At 47.5% G+C, this 26,419-nt stretch overlaps 1 protein-coding gene and 1 long non-coding RNA gene across 3 annotated transcripts in view; one reads left to right on the top strand and one right to left on the bottom strand.

Moving 5' to 3' along the window:
* The window catches only part of LOC105191890 (latrophilin Cirl), a 501,575-nt gene that overhangs the window by 60,772 nt on the left and 414,384 nt on the right, over nt 1-26,419 (top strand). The window lies entirely within an intron of this gene.
* The window catches only part of LOC112588628 (uncharacterized), a 32,208-nt gene continuing 25,025 nt past the window's right edge, over nt 19,237-26,419 (bottom strand). Inside the window, exon 4 of the long non-coding RNA XR_003112966.1 lies at nt 19,237-19,274. This is a non-coding gene — a long non-coding RNA (uncharacterized LOC112588628). The remainder of the gene's footprint in view (nt 19,275-26,419) is intronic.

The raw sequence follows: 26,419 nt of genomic DNA on the forward strand, positions 1-26,419 counted from the left end.
TAAAATGTTGTCCAGTGTTAAGTTGACTAAATAATGTGATACAATAACGCGTCACCACCGCATAAGAAACTTATATTCAGTTGATTCCCTCGACGATTCCCTTACACGATAATTACACGTTTCGATGAGTTTTATCCTATCAAGATTCTACTGCTATTTCGAATTCAGTCCGTTTAATAGAGTTTCCAATCCGCGATTTATTGTCTACTCTTTGCTTTCGAGGAGAAAATTAACAGAGGTTCAAAAATTTTAGAAACTGAATTAAATTCACTTAACGTATTTAATAATTAAAGCATTTAATTATATAAATGAAATTATATAATTCAGTGAAAATTCAAAGGATATGGACGAAGAGTGATGTTAACATCGCAACGATCTGCCGGACGTTTCTACAAACAAAAGTTGTTAGAAAAACAAAATTTGTTATTTGCTAGAAGCAAACCTAACTAACATTCGAACGAAATGAACCGTCTGACATTCCCCGGCTTTTCGGTAAGTCGCACAATCGGCAATGCCGATCATCTCTTTAGGCTGAGAGGGAAAGCGCGATGCGACCCTCCGAAAGGATCTCTCGGATGATTTTTTCTCGCGTGTAGGATGGCATTCGTCAGGGAACAGAACTCTTATCGCGGAACACGATCCTATATACACTCCGGCCGCGAGGTTTGTTTTCCGGACGTGACTTTACCAAAACACGCTCGGTAAACAGCCGTTCCGGTCGCCGTTGCGTCTCGGTGTATTACGGCACCTTGTATATTTGGAGAATCCTCCTATCCTCGTGGAGCACACATAGTGTTTTCGAAACGAAAATCCCAAAACGGCTGTCGCCGCGTCGATGAGGAGGGCGACAGCAATTTTTAAGGAGCGAGCACGCCAGTGCGAGATTGATTGTGCCGCTGTCGTGATTACGATCTGACATGACATCTGACTCGATATCTGTTGGATGAAACATGCGAGCGCGATCGTACGGTTGAGTTGCGATAACACGATAAGTGAGGCTACGGTCTCATTATAAAAATAAAAGTCGCGGGGTGTGTGCGTGTGAGTGTGTGTGTGTGTGTGTCATTAAACGATCGAAACGAATAATTCGCGATAACTTCGGTTATCATATCCGCGCAAGATATTCTGATCATTTGTCGATTAATTATATCAAAATTATTTCTACCGGAAGAATTAATGTTGTATCATTAATTATATAATGTAGTTTATCCCTCGCAATGCACCGTTGCAAATATCCGCTTCGTATCATTGCTGTGCTCTATTAGTTGTAAGCGGCGGTTGCATTTATTCTCCGTCTATTAAGTCCGATTTATAGCGGGCTTTGTCGCATTCGATGCAAATGTTCCCGGTACAGATTGCGCTATTCCATCGCGTCCGATTTTCGGCAAATCGACGATGGTCCAATTCTGCTCTCGCGCAGCGGCATAACTTATTTGTTGAAAATAAGCAAGATGAATTAGAACACGGTCGCGACATGTGGCTATCGCATCGCGTGCATTCGAGTGAAGTGGAAACACACACACACACACACACACACACGCAGCGGTAAGACGAAAAAAACAAACGAAACAGCCGATATTAAAATTCCCCCTGTGTCACGACGCCGGCGGTGTTCTCGAGACTGCCGCAGTCTTGGTATGCCGCAGTTTGCGACTGCATCGCGCTTGAGTGGCTGCGGTTTGTTCAACGAATAGCAAGATCTGTGCCTCTCAATAGCAGATATCCCGCAAAATTAATTTTATTAATCTCCTGATTAATTTTTTCACCGCTACGTTTATGTTGAAGCTTAGATGTGTGCAGATCACTAAAATAATTCAATCTAAGTTAATTTCTTGTTGCTTAGCTTAGTCGCGGCCGAAGCTTTCAGCGCGCACAATGTAACACCGTCTTTAAATTGTTTTTAGCTCGCTTTCCGCTCGAGATCCGGAGATTATTACGGCTCTATTAGCGTCAATTTGCTCGTAATACCTCCGAGAGATTCACAGGCCAAACATCCATCAGTATCATTATTATTAATGATTATTATCATCTTCCCTCAAATGCTATTCAACGGCTTCCATGGCCTGCGACGTATAATGTGACACGCCCTTTTAGAAGCTCGTCCGGAGATCCAAAGAGAGGATCCGGCAAACGAGCTCGGATACCACGTCAGAGCGGCGCGTTCGCGCCGTCGGTATCGTTTCGCCTGCATTATCGGGGATGATTGTTTCAGAGGGATTCCGGAAGTCACAAAGTCTCGCTCGAATGGCGGGAGAGTGGTGCTTAACGATCCTATTGTTGCAGAAAAATAATAGCTCGCGAGCGGGCGCGCGGCCACTCGCTTTAATTGATGCTCGGATCAACCAAGAGTCGGCAACAGTCGTTGTCGTCGTCGTCGTCGCCGTCGGCTCCATTTATAATTTATAATCCTAATGGTCCTCGACGCGCGCGCGACCGATGTTCTCTCCCTCTCTCCCTCCCTCCCTCCCTCCCCCCTCTCTCTCTCTTTCTTTTTCTATCCTTCACCCTTCCAACCGACCATTTTCTTCTTCTTCCTCATCCGGTTCGCGCATTTGCATGTAACGAGCGACTACCCCCGATGCCTATTCCCCGCGCTACAATCTTTTTAACGTCGAATAATAGCTCTCAACCCTTATCGCGACGTTGCACAAAGGACGGCGGAAACAATTCCTAGACCAAAACACTTCGCGCCGATTGGTACGGACGTTTATCGGCCAGCCGGCGACTGTTTAATTTTCAAAGCCCTAGGTCTATGTATTCTCACGCTTCTCCGCGCGAGACGTTATCTACGATACGAATCTTAAAACATACGAAAGCCGTTCGCTCCGGAATACAGAGCGCTTTCGTGGAAAATTTAGGGGATACCTTTTCTCTCGTACGAAAACTTCTAATGCAATGGCGGGCGATTCCCGAGAACCGATCGGTTTATAGCGCGTAACATGATCGTTATATTTATTCAAATATACGTATGCACACGCCATCTCTCTGTAAGGAAATTTTATATTTTATTGTGGAATATTTTTGTTTTCAAATTATATGAGCAAATTTAATATTTAATATTTCTTCAGTTATTTTTATCTATTTATTACAAATATGGTTCCCATCGTTGTAATTATAATTCAAATGATAAAAATTGTTAATATGACACATATTGAAATATTTTATAAACTATTCAGAAAAAAACTGATATGTTACATAAAAAAATTATAAAGAAACGGACAAATCGCAAAACTGAGATCTTCCGGTAGCGCGCACGCACGGAAAAATCCGTTTGTGCTTGTTTTACAATCGTCGTTGGGTCGTATCGCCGAGGAAATTCGATGCCCCGACTTAATTTAAGTAACCTTCATTAATCAAATTATTTCTGCCCCGCCGTCGTGGCAGGAATATTACATTTCCGAGACGAGTTTCACCGTCGAGCCGACTGTTAGCAAACGACGACGCGCGCGCGACGTTGTTTCGATGGAAATATAAACGCACGCTACCCATTCACCCCCTGCGAGGCATCGGAGAGGTAATTGTTCGTTTTTCCGGGAGTAGATTGGCGTTTCAGTTAAGCGGTGTGGACGCGAGATCAGCTACTATTTCTCTGTGCCAGATGAGAAGTCGACTCTTATCGGGACAATCGGAATTCAAATGTCCTTATTTCTTCTTTTAATTCTGAGAGAAAGATAGATAGATAGATAGATAGATAGAGAGAGAGAGAGAGAGAGAGAGAGAGAGAGAGAGAGAGAGAGAGAGGGAGAGAGAGAGAGAGAGAGAGAGAGAGAGAGAGAGGGAGAGAGAGAGAGAAAACACCCTATGAATTCCTTATGAATTTCCTATGAATTCGTTTATTCATTATCTAGAAGAGAAAATAAAAGTTTCGTTCTTTCAAAGTCATATGATATGTGAGCTTTTTCTCTCTCTCTCTCTCTCTCTCTCTCTCTTCTTTCTTCTTGTAAACAAATAAACCGATGTGAATTTATATGTCATATTTTTCATTTATATGTCAGTATTTATATGCGACGCGAAATTAAAGAACCATTTCCAGGAAAGATAACATTTCTCTTAATTTAGAACAAAAAGGATTGCCCGAGAAGAGAGTCTTAAACGAGAGAACCCCGGTAACTTCATTGGGAAAATGAAAATTTATCCACTCTACGATATGGAGTTTTCTTGTAAGTCGCGCGCGAGGAAGCGCGACTCGAGCCCGGCATTCTCATCGAGATATCACCACTTCTGCATGAATATCGCCTTCCTCGGCGTTTCGACTCGCTCTTCAGACATTTATTCATTTAGCCACGAAGCAATGAAGAGGAAGGCTACGACGACGGCAACGACGACGGCGACGACGACGACAACGACTCGTGTCTCGCCGAATCGTTCGACGCGGCTCGTCTGTAACGAGTCAATTTCGTCGTGCAACACTCTGTATACACACACCACGCGTCCACCGAAAGGGTTCTCGCTCTCTCCCTCCCTCCCCCTCTCTCTCTCTCTCTCTCTCCTTCCCTCTCTCACCGGGGGCGGCGCGCCGCTATCTGAGGAATTCCACTCAACTATCTTTAATCGCGCAAATTAATCGTCCGCGGCGAATACCTCGGAAACCTCCCCGCGACGTTTATCGCCGCGCGGATACGACCGCACGAGCGTGAGTTGACATTCCTCTCGTGAGCGGCCGTGCTTTTTGCGTCGGAGGTTCCCTCCCCGCTAACCGGCACCGCCTTCGCTCTGGTACGACGCCAGGTGGAAATATCTTTTCGCGATTAGGTAGGTAGGTAGAGGCGGCAGGCGACGTTGTCACGGCACGGCAATGGGAAACGTTATTTCTCATGTTTTCGCGATACGTTAACAGAAAACACGAGAGTTTCTAGTACGTACATATTATCGCGGGGACGGGGGACTCCGGTGGCCGCGCGGCTGCCATGTCGGACTGGGGTGGCCTGAAACCTAATTGTTCAGATACACGCATTTCACCGTGCGCCGCCACCGCCACCGCCACCGCCACCGCCGCGACGCCACGCGCACACGCGCGTCGCGACGCAGTGTAGATCGGTCGTTGGGTGCACGAGCCGAGGAGTATAGGGTGCTTCAGGGGTGGCGAGCGCAAAGCAGCGATTCGTATTCTTTCAGCTAAATACCGTGAAAAAACGGCCGCGAGAGTACAACGGGCGTCCGTCGGAGATCCTTGCAAAAGGGTGTGGAAACACGTGTGTGTCGCCTTGAAGAATTCTCATCGGAGCTGTCAGACACTTTCGTCACGTTAGAAATAATCCCGGTGTGTACCTATACATTCTGTATGCACAATTCGTCTGTATATCGTCTCTTTCGATAGATCGAGAGCCGCTCGGAGCCGCGGTCACCTTGTGACGATGTTCAACTGCTCAACTGGGGCAACGATCGGTAGAGAAAGAAAGTATCGGTGTAGCACAATTGTGTTTAACATGGGCTTGGAATGCACGAATAACAATAATAAGTACATTTGCCCGAGTGTCTTGCGTAAAATTCGTCTATCATCTATACAGATTCTTTTTCCAATTTTTCTTGTACTCAAAATTATATATAATTTGTATTAATATTCTAATCGAGCGATTGTGATCATCACTGAAAACTTATAGATGATAAATTTATGGAAAATTTCTTTCCGCTTGAGTAAGGATAGTTGAGTAAGGGAGAATTTTGCAAATTCCGAGAAGCACACTTCCCTCCCTCTTTCGCTCGCGTCTTCAGCTTCCGTTCCAGAACAACCACCCCTGAAGAACGCTGTAGCTCGCGCACGTCAATGACACACGCTCATTATTCTGTACATGGGGTTTCGATCGAGCGACGCGAGCCAACGGGATTGTTTTAATGAAACCATTTCCCTCTCAAACCCCCACGGTCTCACCCCTCTCCGCCCCCTGCTCCCTGCTCTGCTCGCGATGATGCAAAGGGAAAAGAATTTCCGATTGATGGGGCAGATAATAGAGCTGCCAAGACGCAAAGACCATCACGTCGGCTTGAAACGATATCCCGAATGGAGGGGCGCGCGGCGACAGGCGGACGGGGTCTCTGATTGGCGGCAATTACGCAAAAACGTGAAATTCTTCATTATCTCCGGCATTGAATTCCGCCCTCTCCCGCGGCACGTATGTGCTTTCCGAGTAGCACATGTGAAACGAGACGACACGAGGCGCTCACGCCAGGTTCATCGGCCGGTTATCGGTGATTGAGACCTTCAATCCGCGCTCGAGCGTTTCCAATCTCTTTCGATAGACCGACCGCTCGGAGCCGCGGTCAGTTTGATGATGTTTAACCCCTTGGTGGAGAAAGAAAGCAGTGGCAATTGCGTTTAACGACACGGGCTTGGATCGCACGAACAACAATAATAAGTACACTTGTCCGAGTTTCCTGCGATCCGCGTGAAATTTACGAGATAGATCTCGATCTCGATATTTCCTCGATACATCCCACGGAAAGCGATCTTTATTTTGAGAAGAAATTGACCAACTGGAAAAGGCTAAGCGTATCCATCGGAGGATAGGTGGTACGGGTATCGGCAATAATACGACTGCGGCGCTTTAACCGCGATGAGTCCGCGCGGCGATGCGCGATCAGCATGCCTCGCCGCAGCAGCTAGTTGAAATTTTATCTTCGCCTGTGAGCGAGATTTTCATCCCGCCTGTTTTAGAATCGAGGCACGATTTATCTTCCGCCCGGCGCTCGCGAAATAATCTCGACGCCCGCGAAATCCGGCGTGCATGTATAAAAACGATATAGGCCATAGGCGGAAAGGGAGAAGAGATAATCACACGCGAGCAAGTAGAATATAATATTTATATCGCGTCGTTTTAAAAATACGCCACGATTGATCAATCGGGAATCGAGAATACACGCGAGGTCTCTCCTTTGTGATAAATAATACGCGACGTTACAAAGGTTTCCCTTCGAAATTTGTTACATCCCGCAATCGCATGCAACGGCCTCTCCCTATAGGAGATCTCTCTTCTGCCAGCTGCCTCTTTTTATTCTTCTCGTGTACATACATTTTCGACGGTTGATTTTGTAATTCTGCGAGTAGAACATTAACGCGTGAGTATCGCTGTGTTTGGCTAATTTGCGATGACAGGTACATACTCATTGATCACAGATACACGTCAATTATCACATCAATGATCACCCTTAATCATTGAGGATACACACAGCAATTGCCCAATGTAGCAATATTAGCGTCCTTCGTCATCATATGTCACGAATCGCCATATGCTCCAACAACCTTTGGTAGGTAATCATAACGCCTCGGCAAACCCGATTATCGCAGGCATTAGCGAAAGCAGTCGTGATAGCAATTCCGCGAAAAAGCATGAAAATTCACGGGGAATAAATATAAATATAAATTTATAAATAAATTTGTGCCGCGCGAAATATGCATACAGACCACACTGTCGTTCGTTCTCACCGATCAATATTGACACGCGATATTTTTCGGATTAATTACTGAAATGTTATCACATGGGTTTCTTTTATATCACGAATGTATAAATAATTCAATTTTTACCACCTGGAACGCGCTCCGATTATTACAAATTTGTGTGACTTTGGCGCTTTAACGTGCAACAGTTGTACTGTCGACCTGCAATGTCAAAACGATTGTTGGAGAATTATTCGTCAATGACACGGTTCGAGCAAAAGAATTAGTTGTTAAGATTTTTATAATGAGAAATGCTCTGTTCACGCAGCGAAAAATAATTCTTTTTTGTTTTCAGGTATGAGAAAGAAAAGATCGGCTCTCCAGCTTGCAGAGACACACACGCTTTATCGCGATGCTGTCGCACGCTAGCTCGCTCTCTGAGGATTTAGGCTTTCGGGTAACCAAACGCCAAGTAAATGCTATTGTGCGCGTATTCCCTTTTCACGCGCACGTCGCGGTTACACGATCCCATAATGAGCGATTGACATCGACGATTTCGGGGGAGCGGGCACATTCGCAGTTCGCAGATAGAATCTAGATGCACAACTCGAGAGACAGAACACGATTGGCCAAGTATACTTTCATCCAATCAACGTGCACCCCACTTGCGACGTTCTTCGGTTAGGATCTCTGCCTCTAACGCGATACGAGGGGTCGAGATCCCTCTAATGACTATTACAAATTACGATGCTGGACGCATTCAGACTTGCGTCGGCTGAAATTCTGCGGGGTCATTATCGCGTCGTGAAACCACCGGGCAACGTTAAGTCGCTCGGAAGCTAACATATATCGTCCTTCTCCCAATCATTGGAAAAATTCCCCCCGAATCAATCAATGAAAATAATAACGAACCAACGCGGCTGTAAGTTTGACTTTTTCAACCATTCCTAGAGGATTATTAAATTTTGCGAATTTTTTGCGTAACTCGTGAAAATTCTCCGACGAAAAGCAAAACACGTTGCTCGATGATCGACTGTACTTGGAATATTACGCGACAAAGTGACAAGCTGTTCCGCTAACACCGAATGCAATTTTCGCTCATGACACCTGCGGCGGTATCTCTACGGCGCGGCGGGCGTTGCGACGCTGACCAGACCAGAGCGAGAAGCTGACTGGAGCGAGGGAAGACGATAAAACGAGTCGCCAGACGGTCTTATTTGCACAGCATGTATATTTAATTTACCCGTGCATATACATGTCCGTCGTTTTTCCATCCCCCGGCAACCCAGCCTACCCCTCCGCCGTCGTCGTCGCCTCTCCTCCGCCGCCCCTCGCCGCCGACGGTCCGATGCGCAAAACTTTTAGGGATTGCGCGCGTTCGCCTGAATATATTTGCATGCTCCACTTTTCCCGCGTTTTTATTCGCAGTCGGAAATTTGCGGTCCCCGAGTTGCGGCTGGCCGTCGGTCGTATAAATTCGTCGCCGAGACCTTAAGGCCGCTTTATACGGTTCTCCTGTCTTCCTGCAAGCGTTGTCGCGCGCGTCTCTATCATGAAATGCCCGGCGTACAAGAAAGGTGAAACGTTCGCGTTGGACAATGACAGGAATCGAGCGATTTATTATTTTTCACGTTAAATGATGATTCATGATGCATGTCGAAACGAAATCAACCGCGCTCACCGAACAATACCGCGCGCATATCACGCGTACGTGTATGTGTATTATTACAATGCATTATAATTGTGCAGTGTACACTCTCTATAAAATAGATTTCGAAATTCTCTGTCCCTCTCTCTCTCTCTCTCTCTCTCTCTCTCTCTCTCTCTCTCTCTCTCTCTCTCTCTATCCCCAAACCAACACGCACATTTATACCCTCCGGGGAATAATTATGTATGTACAAGTTTCAGTTGTTTCAGTCGCGCACACGCGATTACTCGCCGCGTTAAAGGAACACGTCTCGACAATGGGGCGCAATATTTTATTTTTACACCGAGAAAACATAATTACTTTCCGCATGCTGCGGAGTGCCGAGGCGCGAGCCGCCTGATAACGCGGCGCGTCGTCGGAGCAGCACGTTCGCGTCTTAGTTTGCCGAGCCGGCGCGTGCTCGGACGCGGTTTATTAAAAAGCAGAAACGTGATCGCGAGGATTTCGCGTACGCGGTATCGGGCTGGTTTGTGCACGCGCAAGTATTTGGTTACATGTGTGTCGAGACGATAAACGATAAGCACACCGCGCATGACACACCGTCGAAGGTTAAAAGCGTGGGACGCCGTTTCACGTAGAGCGTCGTGATCGGCGGTAGCTGTGTGCAAAAAGTGCGTGTATGTGCGAAAAAACCGGCGCGTTTCTATTTTCGCGGCTGACTTTTTTCCAGTTATCGATTATCGTCGATGATAAGACCGATAACGTCTCTGGAGTTTATCCACTCTCCAATTTTACTCCAATGATAGATACTTTCCTCGGGTTCGATCTCGAGCACAAATTCAGTCGAACACCGGTTGATTTTCACGTCGAGATCTCGCGTGGAAAAATATCGAATTACTTTTACGTCAACGTGGAAAGTGTAAAAGTTCCTTACGCACACACACGTAGAAGAGTGTGTTCCAACCATCTTGAAAATCTTCTTACCGGCTAGGTAATCAAGCGAAAATTCTCGACACACACGCGCGCGGTCCCGCGAGAAAGGCAAGAGGAGAACAATTCAATTATACGCGAACACGGGGCGCCGCCGGATTTTCCCGCGTGGATTTCGCCCGGAAATTTCGAAAAGCTCCTTCCGCGTCCTTTATTTGTCGGTATAACGATGTTGAACGGGCCGCCGACTCGCTGCGCCATGTATTCAGTTAATGAAAACATTGTCCTGCCCACAGCGCATACGGTCACACGCACGCTCGCTCGCTCGCTCGCGCGCGCGCGCGCGCGCGCGCGCGCGTGCGCGCGGTTAGCTTGTCACACACGATCTCCACCGCATCGCGGCGCAACCATGCAGCGGGTGCCTGCGTTTTGCGGCAGTCACGCGTCGCGCATCTTCGCAGGGTTGGCTGAAAGGCTCATGTCGCCCTCGGACAATCGCGCGTCCTGGCAAACACCGTTCTCCCTTTCGCACGGCTCACTCGACTGCCGGGATGTACGAGCGGACGTCCGTCGTCGCGTTTATTTGTGATGCGTATTCTCTTCAAAGACCTTTGGATCTCTCGTTCGCTCGAAACTTTTTTGCTCTGCACGGGAAGCGGGCGCTTCGGAGAGATCGGTGCTTTTTTTTTATTATACTTCCGATTTACGGTACACGGTTGCTACACGTAATCGAGGATGCTCGCGGCGCGAGCGCGGCGCGAGCGTGATGCGCGAGCCTGACGATGCGCGATGATCCGCTCTCTCTCTCTCTTCCGTTTTTCCCCCCCGTTTTCTCGGGCACGAATACGCGTTAATCCGCACATAACGTACGAGAGCAGAAACGGACACGCGCTCGTTGTCGAAGCACCGCAGCATTGTTTAGCGTCCCGCTGCAACGCGCTGTGCAAGCATCGCGATGCGACATCGGGGTGATGCAGAGCGTATACACATCACATACGCGCGCGCGCGTGTGTGGCTGTGTGCCGAGCATGCACGAGCATGCACAGGTAAATCATACGCTGATAAAGCGAAAAGGTTAGCAGTCCGTTAATGAGAATAATAGCACAATTTGACGATACTTTCGCGCGATCTGCCGAGTATCGCGCAATTATGCTTAGCTCTGAAGAGCCGGCACAGCCGGGAGTTATTATCCTGTAACTTGCATAATTAAATCTGGTACACGAAGAACTCATTTAAAAACAGCAACACAAATATTTACACAACACGTATGAAAACGAGAGATGAAAAGAAACCGGTCTCAAGTTTGAGCGAACGCCCGAGAAGAACGGTGGCATTACCGTTCAACTTTTTGCCTCAACTCGCGCTCGCGCGCGACTAACTGCGGCACCTTCCAGAGGGCAGCTACCAGAGAGACGCGCGAGCGCGCGCGCGTCCGACGAATATTATACATCTCGCGCATATGGAAATGCGAGTGTATCTTAAGCCGTGTGTGTCGTGGCCGACACGGCGTGCAACAGCAACGGCAACGGCAACGGCAACAGCAATGCGCCCGTTTTCGCCTCCTCTCTCAAAAGTAAACCTACGCGCGCGCCTCGGCGCGTCGCGAATTATTGCGTCAATATTTTTCAACTCACTCTCTCCCCCTTCCTTCCCTCACTCACTCTCCCCCCTCTCTCTCTCTCTCTCTCTCTCTCCCTCTCTCTTTTTCTCAGTCACACAGACTCGCGCGGCGGCAGATACGCTTGAGGCATGTAACTTTTGTTCGGCGTTTATCCCGATCTAACGACCTTACCTGAGGGCCTCTCTATTCTCAACTTGTTCTCGCGCGAGTTTCTCTCCTCGCACGTCGCTTCCTGTCGAGCTCTCTCGCGCGCGGCTCAAAAGAGACACGACTAAAGCGCTGTCAAACACGCTCTCGCTCGCTGCGAGCGGGTGACGAAGCAATCTCCGTGTCGACAAACGACCGTAATCATTGTCAAAAGAGTAATAGAGAGAGAGGGAGGGAGAGAGAGAGAGAGAGAGAGAGGGAGAGAGAGAGAAAGAGAGAGAGAGAGAGAGAGAGAGAGTAAGCTGTATGACGTACGTGCGTATGCAAGGACAGGAGCGCGGGGGAGCGACAACGCGGTGTGTGTGGCTCAAGAGCATACAGAGACGCCGATAACGACGTCGTTACGTACGCACAGGCGTGACGACTGATTAGGATCGCCTGTACGTTTCTTGCCCGCCGTTACTAATCACGGGTCAACGATGTTACCCGCCGCGGCCTTTGCGCACCACCGTTTGCGCGTTCGGCATAACGAAAGAGCCGACGCGTCGCGTCGCAAAGGCGCCGGCCAGGAATCTCCCTCTTCCTCTCTCTCTCCCTCTCTCTCTCTCTCTCTCTCTCTTCCTCCTCTCTCTCTCTCGTCCCGCGAGAGGCGAAGACGTCATTTTCAAGTAATTACAACGTTTCGGTGAGATACGCGCGTTCCAACGATGATTTATGTAAATTATCCTCAGTGATAAATTCATGCGAAAGACAGTCTCTCACGCGGCAGCTGCACACGGCTCGCTCGCTCGCTCGCGCTTGTTAAATCGTCAGCCATGGCGTAATCGCGCAGAATGATATGAATGCGGGATGATATCTTTGTATTTCAATCCGATCGGGTTGAAAGTTATCCGGGAGGGAAAAACGCGGAGCCTCGGCGGGAGACGCGACTCCGCGATTCGACGAAACGTATTCGATCGTACGGGAGATGCAAGGAATAGGTCGATTCTCGATACACGTGTAACGATATCGCGATATAAAGCGCGCGATTAATTTCACTATTCCTGTGCGGGACGCACAGGAGGGAGGGATGTGATCCTTCGCGCGCGGGTGTCTTCCCGTCGTCCGTGCGCCCGTTTTACAACGAAATTTAGGATTTGGCGGGGGCGGCACGAGGGCGCAGGGCGCATTAGAAAAGTAATGTGCGCGCGAAGGGGCAGGTAAACCGGCGGGTTAAATATTAAAAGACGCATGAATAAGCGCGATAGTGCTCGTATCTTAGCGCTCGGCTGCCACCCGGTGCATACATATTCATGTCTCTTTGCTCCTGCCGCGCCGTGGTGGCACCTCGAGCACCTCTTCCGTCCAGCACCCCCGGTGCCCCTTCTCCAACCCCCCCTCTTCCCTACACCCTTGTCGCCGTCGCCGCCGCCGCCGCCGCCGCCGCTGCCTCGTCCACCAGACACCCACACACGTACATGGTTACGTAGCTATCGCGCACCCAGAAGACGATCGCCAGAGTCGCCGGCGGCGGATGCTATCGCCGTGAAAACACGTGGAACGCCCCGGAAATTTATGTCGAATTCACGGAGGTGCTTTACGCCGCTGAGTCACGTGCGTCCCGTTTTCTTGCGCCCTCCCCTCGCTTCCTCTCGTGATTTTTTTCCTCCTTTTCTTCCCCCGTCTCTTTTTACCGCAGCCTCTGTCGCTCCTCTCCTCTTTCGTTCGCGTAAACGGAACACCGCGCGCCGCGCGCCGTTTCCCGGTTTATTGGAATATCAGAAGCGCGTTTTTGCGCGCTGCGCGATCCCCTCTCCCCTCTCGCCCAACGCACACCAGCTGTCCCGCCGTGACGATCAGTCGCCAACTCGTCTGCGCGCGAGGATGATTGATATCCTCTTTCTTTCTCTCTCTCTCTCTCTCTCTCTCTCTCTCTCTCTCTCGCCCTCTTTTATGGCAAACTCGCCCTCTTTTATAGCAAACTCGACAAAGTCACACAAGCAACGAAATTAAAAAGCGCCGACTTGATCTTCGAGATTCCTATCGTTTCAGAGATCTTTCCGCAAGACGAGGCAGAATGGTGTATCGATCCTCCCCCGAAAATACGTAGATTTAATTCTGGAAGCCATCTTTCTACTTCGCCTGGTATCTCACGGATGTATCTCTCCCTCTTTTCCCCTCTCTTTTTCTCTCTGCCTACCTCAGTCGTTAACAGTCTTCCGCGACGCTACTGCAACCGCGCGAACAAACCAGTTTGACGTCCATTGAGGCGGAAACCGATACAAAACGCCGCTTTGATAACGGGTTCTCTCTCGGGGCAACGCGCGCGGCACGAAAAGAAACGTCGCTCCTCTCCGCGACGGCGACGGCGGCGGCGGCGGCGGCGATTTTACCGGCCGATACTCGCGATTCCAGCCAGCCGACCGGACGGCGGCCGACTGTCGCATGCGGAATTAGATCGATAAGATCCCCGCGACGATTAGTTAATTAGACGAACATCGAGTGAGAGAGAGAGAGAGAGAGAGAGAGAGAGAGAGAGAGAGAGAGAGAGAGAGAGAGAGAGAGAGAGAAAGAGAGAGGGAAAGAGGAGGAGGAAGGGAGAAGACCGCGCCAACTATATACCGTATGCGCGCTACGTCGTATCAATTATACGCGAGGGCCGCGCGCTAACGATCCTCTTTGCCGGCGATTTAAATGCGAGAGATAAACAGGTCCGTGAAGTCTCGCCGAGGACGTGAAATCCGATCGATAATCGCGTGCACGCTATCCGCCGTGTCCATCTGGATTTATCTGAATGTGTCGGAGATGTCGCCCGGCGCGCGCGTTTACGCCTCTTCGCTCGACACACACGCTCGGCGGCTCGACGAGGAAGCCGATCCCGATGCCGAAACCGATAACTCGCGGTTCTCATTGGATGTTATTACCGCTTCGTTAGCGCGCTTTGCGCGAACGCTCGAGCCGAAAGCGTTAGATGCGTGCTTGCTGCACCGGAGGAAATCGCCGGCGACAAGTCGATGAGCTTCGGCGGAGCTTCGATTTCCGCCTCCGCCAGCGCCTCCGATTCCGCGGCGGCGCGGGCGCACCGAAAAACTCGCTTGTCGCTCGTCGTTCGTCGTTCTGCTGTTACAACGGAGGTAACAATAATATTCACATTTCACACGTGTATCTGACAAGACGAATACTCCGAGCCATCCATCTGTTTTACCCGTGTATTCTCCGTGTATCCTTTGAAAAATGCCCGAGATAATGTAATTTTCGCATAAGCCCTCGCGCGCGACGATACGAAATGCATGACAATGCATTCGCGCGGGGGGAGACACGGTGTTAGGATTTTCAGATACAGGACGCGTCGCTAAAACACGCTCTACGATTGCTTTCGGCGGATCCGCGGGAATGATGAAACGCACGTTGTTGTTCTGAAAACTCGCACCGGCGGAATAAACGTTATTTATTTTCCGTGAACCTCTAAGCGGCCGCGTACCGAGTGGAACCCGTTGAAAAGCCTAGCGCAAACGGTAGAAGGGAAAGAGGGAACCCGTGAATATATTTCACGCAATTATCGACTCTATTTATCAAAGCGCGATAACGATTCACTCGACAAAACGAGTTTATTCGAGCCTTCATAATATTTATACCGAGCACCGGATTAAACGAGCAATAAAAAAATGGTTTCAGCGGGACAAGCTAACGCGTATAAATAAACGTACGCTCGTGCGTTCGATAAGTCCCGGAATATTTGTGATATATCGGCGGACACGCGCGCGCGCCTAGGAATCTAGCTACCCCCCCCCCACTCCTCCCTCGTCGTGTATATTCAGCGAAAAAATGTTCGCTCGACAACAGCGGGATATTTGCCTGACACACATTTCGCGAGCAAATCTTTTAAATGGAATGAAGACGACGTGCCGGGTTTTATGACGGCGTAAGCGGGACGCGCTGCCCCGGCTACCGAGGATAGAAAAGACATTCCGAGAATGAAAATCGTTTCGTCGAGCGACTACTCGCGCGACGTTCCCGCGCCGATGGAGCGAGGGGGCGGCTAACGGCGCGATTGTATTACTCGCAATCTGTACCGCGAGCTCCGTGTTCGCTGAACTTCACTTAAAGATCGAAACGTAATCCCTGTAAATGCGCTGCGATATTCCGTTTCAGAGGGCATTCAACAATTTCATTAGCGCCGCGAACCTCGGCCCTTTCGGTATGATAATTCTGTCGCTGCAGCGAGATAATGTCACTTAAAGCCCTCCCGTCCCTCGTCTCCGTTCTCCCCCGTTCGGGGGCGTGAAATAGATTAAAGCTGATAAGGGGGAGTATTTAATTTTTTACATTTAATTTGACGACAAAACGGTCGGGGTCGTATCCCCCCCCCCTCTCCCCCCCGCCCACCTCTGTTATACGTATACACACGTGCGTGTGCAGACACGGTTTACGCTTTCCACATTTCACTAATTCACTAACATCCCGTGAATGTAAAATTTCACCGCGATAGCTCTTTTCGCGGAGTTTATTGCCGGCAACGCGATTATTCGCACGCCGTTAATTTTTACGCGTGTACATTAATTTCTGCGCAGGCGGACTCGCGCGTTCTGTTTGGCAATTTCCACTCGCGTTCTGCGGAAAGTGGGATTACATTATCTTGATACACGTTTTTCGACGTGGCGTAATTAATACCCGGTCTATCCAGCACGCCGGCGCATGTGCGTGCATGTGTATACGTAGCGACGGATATTATAACGTGCGTCGTCGTCGTCGTCGGGTCTCTCGTGTGCTCAGCTGCCGGGCTTTCGTGAGACTTGAAGAGTGTCATGAAACGAATGTAAAACTCGCTGAAAAGCTCGATAGCGATAACGACGGAGGCAAGGAGCCTGGCGTACCGAATCGCCCCGTGCGGATTACACGGCTTTGTAAAGTGAGAGCCTTCAAAGGGCTTTCTTCGTCGCTAATTTCCGAATGGTCGTCGATCGCGAAAATAATGCTCGCTCCCGCGTAACGTGGGCAGATGGATGCGAAGCGCGTGGAATTGACGCCTTTTTCTACCGTTGTAAAATACAATATATTTCACGTGCGCTCGTATTTTTTTCAGCAACCATCATTATCGCTCCTCGTCTTGTATTGTAACCTTGTGTAACAAGGTTATCGGACTTATCGACTCGATAAATCTCAAATACGATTTATCTCGTCTCGGGTAATTCTTTGCTGGTTATCGATTCGACCAGAGAATACTTGCAGGATCAGTTTCGGACGCTTTCAACGCAGCTAATCAAATAATCAAGACGTGAAACCAGCCACAATCGTGAATTTCTCAAGATTACTGAGGACTTTGAAGGATTATTGAGGAAGATTAAGAGGAAGTATTAAAGCTGAGCATTTCATATAAGGCACGCGCCTTCTAAATAAACGACGAGAAACGACGTTTTCTACATATCGGCCGCCTGATTTTTCCACTCGAGTGTCTCGGACAAATATATCATATAAATTTTCTCGTGCGTTCTTATTTATTTATTTATGTATTGAAAATAATCAAGTTCTACGACGTTGTAAGAAGGCGCGCGTAGGATTTTCCTGAAAAATGCGTCACGTCGCGACGTCAAGCGGCCCGACCACGACATCGAATGCAAAACCGCAATTAATAATCTAATTCCTGTCACGTACGTCGCCGAAAAAGACAAAAAGAAGGGAACAGGAAATTATCAAATCCTGCGATGCATTCGCGATTCTGGGAAATGATTGATCGTCGGTGTCGCGCGCGCGCGCGGGTGTGCGTGCGCGAGCGAGCGCGCGCCACAGAATGCACTCGGCCGCGCGCGGCGGTTCCGGTGGCGCAAAAAAGAACTTGCATGCAAATTTTCCAAGCGAGCGCGGCTGGAAGGCTCGAGGGTGATCGCAGAGTGCATGTAACTCTCCCGGAATTCCGACTAAAGCAACACGTTTAGTAGCGCGTACGAAATTGACCGGTGGACGTACGTCGCCGGCTTGACTTTGACTCGACGCGAATCGCGACCATGCGTTTTTATTATAAATTCGGACGTTATTCGCGTCAGACAAAACGTAAATAGACGCTCGCTCGTAAACGAAGAAAACAGCGGCGGTCAGTCATGAAAATGGGATGCGAACGAGCAGCCAGTTGTATGTTTGAGTCTTGAGATAAAATCTTTCGACTCGTACCTCCTCAACTCGAAGCAAGCACTTCTATTTTTCATTTTAAACGGGTGAGTCTCAAGGTCTAATCATTCGTTTCCGCTGCAGAGTGTTCTGTATTCTTCCGTTGAGACAATCATGCCGCGTACATGCTGCGGAATATCTAATCTCACGAGTTCGGCCAGAAAGTCGCTCCCGCGCATTTCAACAATTTCTGCCGTTTTGCCTGAGAAACTGCGTGCTGTGTGACGTCATGTAAATTACGCGAAACGCTGAACGATGATAAAGTTTGCATGAATATTTATAATTTATGTTAGAATGATTAAACGATAATTTCGTCGCGCGGTTACCGGGCGGCGACAAAGCGAGTGCGCGCGATCGATCGTCCGTTAATTATAAATTTGCGCATCACGCGCTTGTCCGAGGTGTTTCGGCGGTGTAAAAGTGGCCGGCTAATTGCCGCAAAATAGCGGAGCGGAATATCACACGGTGCGTTGAACGGATAAAACTGAGAATCGCGCCCGCCAAATGAGCCGGTTGCGTGCGCTTCGCGACGAAAATGTATTTCTGACGATAACAAGAAGCAATGTACATACAGAGCTCGACGCTGCCGTTATTAACCCTTTTGCAGCCCCGTGCGACCATGCGGCGAGTACGATACGGGGAATTCCGCGCTGTCTTTTTACGAAAATGATAAATCTTGCTACGCACGACAGTGCTTAATACTTCATCACTGTCCGTTCGTACGCGCGGTGTAAAAGAAATGGACGAGTAAAAGGTAACGTTGCAATCAAATGTTAATTAGAGCGTTTCTTTAAAGAGAATTCCCGCTGGCGGGATATGCGCCAGAATTGTCACAGACGAATATCTCGGTGCATATAATAATATTATTTCAATAATAGTATTTCAATTACTGCGGCACTTAATTTCTATCGAAAATCATAATGACGGAAACGTCGAGATCGCGACAATCTTTAAGTTATGAGTAATTAGAGTTTGCCAATTGTAACGATTTCACTTGCTCAAAGTATACACATTATGCGTACAGATTTGTCATCTACTATTGATTACCACAAGTGATCAGATACTGATTCTCAAAGCGACGTTTGGTTTCTTAAGGTTTCACGATAATGCCACAGTCAGAGGATATCGACAGACTAATGTTAAATTTTCTCACCAAATTCTATCGAATATTCAATAACTTATTTTAATAAGTATTTTAACGGTTGAATGACATTTTCGCTTAAAATGAGCTTGAAATGAGACAATTTCATTTAAAATGATAATTACTACGACATTTCCGGATTATGATTTTCGATTCTTTCTGTTGGAAATCAATGCGATTTACAATTATGCGTGCATACAATATGACTCTTTGTGAGTGCTGAAATTCAAACTCACCAATTTATGCTGTGGACGGATCTATTGGCGCTCTGGATCTGTAACAAACGATAATTTTCCTGATTAGTAACAATAGTACAGAATAGACAGCCGGTGTAAACAAATCGAGAACACGATGGATGGTTCGAGATGAGATGAGACGAGATAATGGGGTCGCGGACGCATAAGCATCGAAATTCGTCTCGCGATCGTTTTGCTCGACGTGAAAAAGTTGGAAATAGCACCGCGTCGTGATACAATATATTTCGCCTCTGCGTTTAGAACTGTTTTTAGAACTACGTTTAGAATCCGTAATCGGACATAAACCTACACATATGTTATTATTACTCGCGTCAAGGTCGACTGACCTTCGGCGCTCCAAATTACGCGCGAGCGAATCGTTGCATGGCTCTCCTCTTTCTATTTATATTGCTGCACATTCACTTCGGCACAATATCAATATTTCACTGATTAATAATTATTCATAATTATATTTTCGGATATGCAATCAGAAATCAAACTTTCGACGCGTGTATGTACGAGAATTTCTTTTGCGATGGTTAAGTTTGGTTTTCATTTACTGGCGGTGAGATTGATTTTCAAATTAAAATTAAAATAATCATATAGGTGGAGGAGGGGATCGTGTATCATTGAATATTGATACTTATATGCATGCAGACTGCATTTCGTGGAATTTATGTTACCACACTCGCGAACGTGGTCGAGAAAAATGATTATTCATGCGTGTCTCATTATCTTTCCGTGCATTTGTTGAACACAGTGTTTGCCTGATTGTAGCCGCCGACCGAGTCGCGATCGCCGTTATTTGAATCTAGGTCTGCTTGAATCGAGATATCGCGTTCTATTGTCTTTAATTTCACGTTTCTTCGAAGGGAAAGAAATTTCTCCCAGAAAATGGATCGCTATTTACTTACGGGAAAATCGCGCGCGAGCGGGTCGAGACTTTACGAAGAAATTCAATTCACCCGATTCAATGATTGAAAAAGGATCGTGCAAGAATTCTTAATCCTCAAGAAGCATAATCTCCTAATCTCGGATCAATGATCGATTGGCTGCCACGAGTAATATATCGAGCGACCGATATCTCTACCACAAGGGCTGAAACGAAACTAAGAGAAGACATTACGTTAAGCACAAAAGGACCATCTTCTCTTTTATTTGAAATCGTAAACGTTGATCACACCGTTTTCTGCAATCAAAATGTAATTAGCACGGAGATTTTAATTTGGATTCGGTACAACGAGGCTAAATTTAAGTGTAAAAGAGACAGACTTATAAATGGAACTTGTAATTTAGAAAGCATTATCAGAGTTAACAAGTATCGATATTTATGCGACTTGGGTGGATACTCGTAGCTGTAAGTTATTTGCGGTCTTTAATCGAGAGCATAATTAACTGCAGATTCACATTTATAGACTGTCGTTCAGCTAATTAAATCGATATCTCGTGTGCGAAATCACAGCACAGATTGGCAAATAACCAAAGATTTATGAGCCTATAATTATTATTTATTGAACGGTCGTGGATTATGAATGACCTAGAGTATTTTCAATTTTAACTCGGACATTTCTTTCTTTTCGGCGGATTTGTTCAACGTTCATTAAATCGGAAACGTCCCGTACAATAATACACAAATTTTACACATATATAATGACTTTACAAAAACGAAAAGATTTGATATGTTGCGCTACTCACCTTTGTGTGCTCTGTCCTAGTTTCCCACTCTAGCATTCTTGATTGTTCCGTAGTCCACTTGTGCACTAACACTGACACTCGCATACGATCAAAGAAACGTGTGTTAATTAACGCTATACCAACGAAAAAGAAAGAAAAAAAGAAACTAGAGAGAGAGAGAGAGAGAGAGAGAGAGAGAGAGAGAGAGAGAGAGAGAGAGAGAGAGAGAGAGAGAGAGAGCTCGATTAAATATATCAACAGAGTCCACAAAATATTCCAGCTTTCCAATAAGATATGCAAAATAACACATCGACACGCGTACTACGCGTCTCGGTATTTGTGTCGGTCGCCCGCTGACTCGAGACTATACTAAGCACTCGTCGCGCAAGCGCCCGAAATCTGCCTCTTCGAAAATCACCTCCCACCTATCGCGAAGTGTCGTCGCTCGCCAATGATAAACAAATACTGGTCCAACAATAATAGTTCCGAAAAAAGTCGTTTGACTCGATCACATAACTATCGTTTGTATAGAAAGGGTCAAATAGCGATAGATGGAAAAATAATTTACGCGCGCAAAGAGGCGACACTTTCTTCGCTGTGTTTGTACCTTTTTCTTCTCCTCGCGGATTCGCAATTTAAGCAGCAACCGCATCGATTAGCCGGATACAGGCGCGTCTTTATCCCAGTAGTTCAAAGAAAACGTCGTAAATAGTGGATTGCGGGGACCATAACAAACTCGAATGGTACATTTCGTATTTATCAAAGAACCCCCCTCGTTCTCCCGTCTTCGCATTACCGAGCTTAGAGGCGCCCGAGACGCTTCTTGTAATCCGTCGTTTCCTACACTATGCTCTGCCTGCCCTCTCCCGCCCTTTTAACTGCGCCCTCTCTCTCTCTCTCTCTCTCTCTCTCTCTCTCTCTTTCTCTCCCTTTCCGCTCCGCTCACCCTCTGCATGGTCGCCCTTTCCCCCCTCTTAACCGCTCGCGCAGGATAATACCAAGAGAGAAAGACTTCAAACGGAATACTGTACCAGCGGTTCTGGTATAAATAACAATCTGCGGAGTCTTATTGATTTTAGACAGACGAGATGCGCCAATGGCAAGTATATATTGGGACGTGCGCCTTTGGAAAAATACGGGGCGCTCCAAGAAAGATATTCCACTCTGGCGGAAAGGTCCTCTCCTTGAAAGAAGCGGCAGAGAAGCTTGCTTAAGCGAGGTTCTCACGCAAGGGTTAATTACGAAGAAATCCTTGGATCCTGCCGAGGTGTCGTGTTTCGTCGAGGAAAAGTCGGCTTTGAATCGCATTAAATACGTACCGGAGAGAGAGAGAGCGAAGTTTCTCTCGGAGTGCCTTACTGAGTCAGCCTGTACGTTCCCCGTTCTTAAGGTGACTTCCGAGAAGTTCTCTCTGAGATACGAGAGAACATGTCGTGAATGACCGCGCGCGCGAATGTGACGGCGTGTTGGAAAATTGTATGGGAACTTTTACACTATCGGGACTAAATAAGTAGAGCGTGAGTGATATATTGGCAACAGGGAACGCGCGGGGAGTGCGAAAAGCGCGCACAACCGTCAATCGGTTGTATCGGCTGTCGGGGGTGGACGCAAGAGTATGAAAAAATATTGCAAACTCACGCCTCGCGATTCGGAGAATATAGATTTCTTGCGGTGAAGGGAGGGGGAGGGAGGGGGTGCCAATAATGGCTAATGTTTCCAGGATTACCTGAGAGCACGATCTTTGTATGTTTCTCGGGACTGTAAGTATGCATAAAATTTTCGCTCGAAGCGTGTAACATTTATTGACATAAAAAATAATTTCAGTACATGTGATATTTAAAAATCTGTAAACGACACTGCGAATCGCGAAAACATAAGGTTTTATAGATACGATAGCGGGCAAAATTTCCCGCCGACGATGACGGCGCATGGCAGCGAAGGGAAAAGCGCAAGCGACGACAGAACGTATTGTTATAGCCCGCGACACAAGCGACCGGCTGCACATTTAAGCCTTTTTTTTCGTCGTCGACTAATGCATTCCACTGATCGATCAACGATCCTCCGTCTCTTTCCGCGTCTCTTTCTGCTCTTCCGACGTAGGCCAGGCGTTGGCGAGTTGCGCCGTTCCTGTGCGAACGCGCACCTGTTTCGCGGCGTATATTCCTCAAGACCGTACGTCGACACGACGCGGCTACGACTGGTCCCACCGCGCAAAACTCTGAATCATCGGCGGCCGTTGGCCATTTTTCAAAGTTGCCCGAGCCACGCTGCATTAATAACTACCAACGCTCGCGCGCGAGCGCGCGGGGGACGGTCTCGAGCGGCTTCGTGCCGCGCGCGAGCGGCGATAACAATGAGAACAAAGAAGTCGAAGGGGTGGATTTCAATCTGTACTGTGCCGGGGCTACCGAGCCTCGTGATCGTGGCCCTAGGTAGGTAGCTACTTGATAATATCCCCAGCTATTAGGGGCCCGCCGATGCACGGGTACCCTTCGAACCTGCAGGGGTAATCGTCGCCTAAAGCACGCCGCCGCCGCCGTTGCCGCCGTCACTATCGCGCTGCAATTCCGCCGTGGCCTAATTATTTCGCCGTGCGTCGGTCGGATTTCGCCTCGAACGTTGTCCAAAGTCGTTGCGACCGTTACGATTTCCGGGAGTAGACATGGACAGGGCCTTGGAAGATATCAGGTAATTAGCGAGAGTATGCCTCATCTTCTCTCTCTCTCTCTCTCTCTCTCTCTCTCTCTCTCTCTCTCTCTCTCTCTCTCTCTCTCTCTCTCTCTCTCTCTCTCTCTGTCTTTCTCTCTCTCTCTCTCTTTCTCTGTCTCTCTCTCTCTCTCGACCTGTGCGTTGCTCATTTATGCTCGCGTGTGCGCGACCTTTCGGCTCGCTCGGAGCAACGTTGATTCGCCGATGAGAACGTCATTATCCTCCATCGTCCATCGAGGCTATGTGTCCAGGGGGACACAAGAATGTAGGGGACTAAGCGTACGACTAATCCCGGTGGATGATCTATAGACGCGAAAGCGTGATTTATTTTGTGGATCCGAAGTAAAAGTAATATAAAACGACGGCAGTGTTCACTGTAGTTTTATATTACTCGAAGCATCTTTAATATTACTCAATCCTTCGGCTCAGCCATCTATCTCTCGAACAGCATTCCAGATCCCGCTGTCAGTTTACCCATCTGTTGCTAAGATGGATGCTGCAGACGTCTATATTTAGGTCAAACAAACCATAACAGTATCGCTCGTCCACTATTAGCGCATTTATTTCCTCAGCCCTATAGAATATAGATACACGTGTCGTCGTCTCTTTCCCTTGATCCTATGTAAATAATGTAACTTGCAACTCGAAGCCACCGGAATACAAAACTCGCGATCAACTTTCAAGTACTCGTGTGCGGTAGACTAAATTACAAAAGAGGACACATAAGCCCCGTTTGCTGACAAATTAAAAAATGTAAGATTCAAGAAGATAGTATTTCCCGCGTTAAGAGCATCCAGTTAAATCCGTTAAAACCGCAATTTGCCCGAAATTAGCATATCGTCCAGGAAGTTAAAAAGAAGCGCGTGACAAAAAATTGCAAAAAGAAACAGCAACGCACATATATATGGCTTACTTTAAACGAAAGCGTCATTCTGGTAAAAGGTCTCCATTGTATTTTTAAATGAAAGTTGAAGCGACTGCAGAGATCTTGGACAGCCGAGGGAGAGAAGGAGGAGAAAGAGAGGGACTTTGCACGCAAGAGATCTCGCTCCTCGGAATTCCCGTGAATCGCGACCAGGGCTGTATTCTTCCGGACCCCGTGGTCGAATGAATCGGCTAATAGCGCGCAGCGACCGGCCACACTGATTCGCCCTTTTCCGCGTACCGCTGTTGCATCGTAAACGTAATTTCTAAGAAGAGCTTATCCGCTCGAGTTCTGCCCTCCGAAGCCGTACGCCAACATATAAAAGCGACGTCGCGAAACCGTAGAGATAATCGAACCGGAAATTTTCGGTTTTTGCCCTTACTGAATTATTAAATGTAAATCGTGCGAATGATGCAACATTTTCTTACGAGAATACATGCGCTCGACAAAATCGCCGTACGTCATGTCCCCTTTGCATTTCCGATTATTTATTTCTCGAATATGAGGAAAGAGACTGAGAGAGAGAGAGAGAGAGAGGTCCAGTCGCTCTCGGCGAGAAGCAAAGATCGGTATAATGTTCTCTCGTTCTGCCATGCTAAATGCAAAAATTCGATCTCAGCTGCTTTTGTACGTATATCTATGGAAATTCAATAGAACTATTGTTCTGTGCGATGAAACGAAAAAACGGTTTCGCGATTGATTCGAGATCGATACGAATGATCGATTGCAAGTTTTGAGATACCACGGCGTGTTCTATGCCCCCCGGCACAGTCGCAACTGTGTGATTCTCGCGCGGCTGGTCGGCCTTACGCGGCGGCCGAGCCCTTTCGCGCGCGCGCGCGACTCGCTCGTGACTTGGCCGTGAGAAGCGATTAGGTGAGGGAAAAAAATGATCAGGTATAAGGATAATGAGTGGTCGGCGAGGAGAATAGCAGAGGCGCGGCGGCTGCGCCGGCGGAGGAACGACGTATGTGCTCGTGCCATAATTTTCGGGATGAATTAAAATTCTTCGGCAGTACACCCGGATAATGGAAGCCCCCGCAGCCGCGATACTTAGGATGGATAAAGGTGTCGGATCCTGGGTGGACGCGTTATTAAAAAAAAGTAGCATGGCAATCTTTCTAATACACTTACGGCAAGTGCATTTGACTAGCTCGCACGCTCCACGTGGTGGACGCGTCGAGATTTTTCTCCCATACGGGAGAAATATAAAAATATTTCTCTCTCTCTCTCTCTCTCTCTTTCTCTCTCTTTCTCTCTCCTTCATAATCGCGAAGATAAAGAACGAAGAGTGATGTATTACGCCGCGACAAGTTTTTTTCTTAACAAGCGCACTGTCGAGAACAACGAATGGTGGTCGAGCATTCAGAACGAATTGAATTTTCAATCGATTATAATTCATCAACAAATCGCAAGCTATATCGCAAGCTGTGTAATATCTGTGTTTAAATCTATATTCGAGAGGAGAGCTTTTGTATGGTTATGGCAAATGGACGGCTAATATTAATAGGGGAAATCATTATGTTCTCTCTGAGCAGCTTATTTGAATTGACGTATTCTGGTCAAATTGGACGCGCGATTTTAGAGAGACCACTCTGAATAATTTCTCTCATGTATTAACTTATTTAATTTTATTTAATGATCCATCTTCGGCGAACTGATTTTAAAAATTCGATAGCACCGACTTAATTAGATATCATTTAAGATTCATCCTGGTTACGTTATTATGTAATTAATTATTAAATATCAATTATATATTTGATCAGATCTTATTGAGAACGAGTGAAGTCATAAATATCTAATGATTAAAACATTTTATTTAATCAAAAATTATTTTTGCGCCATTATCTTAAACAATATATAGCACCAACAGTT

The sequence above is a fragment of the Harpegnathos saltator genome, unplaced genomic scaffold (assembly GCF_003227715.2).
Source record: "Harpegnathos saltator strain DR-91 unplaced genomic scaffold, Hsal_v8.6 scaffold255, whole genome shotgun sequence".
Lineage (NCBI taxonomy): Eukaryota > Metazoa > Arthropoda > Insecta > Hymenoptera > Formicidae > Harpegnathos > Harpegnathos saltator.